The sequence below is a fragment of the Pyrgilauda ruficollis genome, unplaced genomic scaffold (genome assembly GCF_017590135.1).
Source record: "Pyrgilauda ruficollis isolate IOZ18807 unplaced genomic scaffold, ASM1759013v1 scaffold1462, whole genome shotgun sequence".
Classification (NCBI taxonomy): Eukaryota; Metazoa; Chordata; class Aves; order Passeriformes; family Passeridae; genus Pyrgilauda; species Pyrgilauda ruficollis.
In genome coordinates this window covers 1-1,094 of record NW_024513233.1, presented here as the reverse complement: position 1 = coordinate 1,094, position 1,094 = coordinate 1, and the positions used below count along the sequence as shown (strand labels likewise).

General features: G+C 61.6%; 1 long non-coding RNA gene across 1 annotated transcript in view; it reads right to left on the bottom strand.

Annotated features, from left to right (window-relative positions):
• Nucleotides 1–731, bottom strand: part of LOC121349859 — a 986-nt gene extending 255 nt beyond the window's left edge. The window contains exons 1-2 of the long non-coding RNA XR_005954615.1: nt 665–731; nt 51–140 (exon numbers count right to left, since the gene is read on the bottom strand). This is a non-coding gene — a long non-coding RNA (uncharacterized LOC121349859). The remainder of the gene's footprint in view (nt 1–50; nt 141–664) is intronic.
• Nucleotides 732–1,094: the final 363 nt, after the last annotated feature.

Here is a 1,094-nt window from a genome sequence, read left to right as displayed (position 1 = left end):
CCCATACATCCCCCCATACACCCCCATACATCCCCCATACATTCCCGTACCTGCAGCAGCAGCAGCAGCCGCCCCCTGGCCAGGGCTGACAGCAGGTGGGTGAGGAGAGAGAACCCGGCCGGGGACACCCCCAGGGCACCCTATAGGGACCACAGACCCTATAAAGACCCTATAGAGACCCCCAGGGCACCCTATAGGGACCACAGACCCCATAGAGACCCTATATGGACCCTATAGAGACGCCCAGAGCGCCCTATAGGGACCAGAGACCCTGTAGAGACCCTATAGAGAACCCCAAGGCACCCTGGAGGCACCAGAGACCCTACAAAGACCCTACAGAGCCACAAAGACCTCACAGATCGCCAGGGTGCCCTGGGGACATGGTGGGGGGGTTAGGGACCCTATAGAGACTCTATAGAGACCCCATAGAAACCCAGAGACCCTATAGAGACCCCATAGAGACCCCAAAGACCCCACAGAAACCCCATAGAGCCCCAGAGACCCCACAGAGACCCCAGAAACCCCCAGGAAGCCCTGGGGACACCAGGTGGAGTAGAGACCCTATAGAGACCCTATAGAGACCCTATAGAGACCCCACAGAAACCCCACAGAAACCCCATAGAAACTCAGAGACCCCACAGAGACCCCCCAGCCCCCCCCGTACCCCCAAATCCTCCAGCGAAGCCTCGACCAGGACGAGCTGGGGCTGGAACTGAGGAGACACCATGGGGTCAGGGGCACGGGACCCCAAAATCCCCACAGGGACCCCAAACCCACAGGGACCTCAAATCCCCAAAGGGACCTCAAATCCCCCCCACAGGGACCCCAAACCCACGGGGTCAGGGGCACCACGGGACCCCAAACCTGCAGGGACCTCAAACCCCCCCACAGGGACCGCAAACCCACGGGGTCAGGGGCACGGGACCCCTAACCCAAACCTGCAGGGACCCCAAAAACCCCACAGGGACCCCAATACCCCACAGGCACCCCAAAACCCCACAGGGACCTCAAACCCCCCCACAGGGACCCCAAACCCACGGGATCAGGGGCACGGGACCCCAAACCCGCAGGGACCCCAAAATCCCCACAGGGAC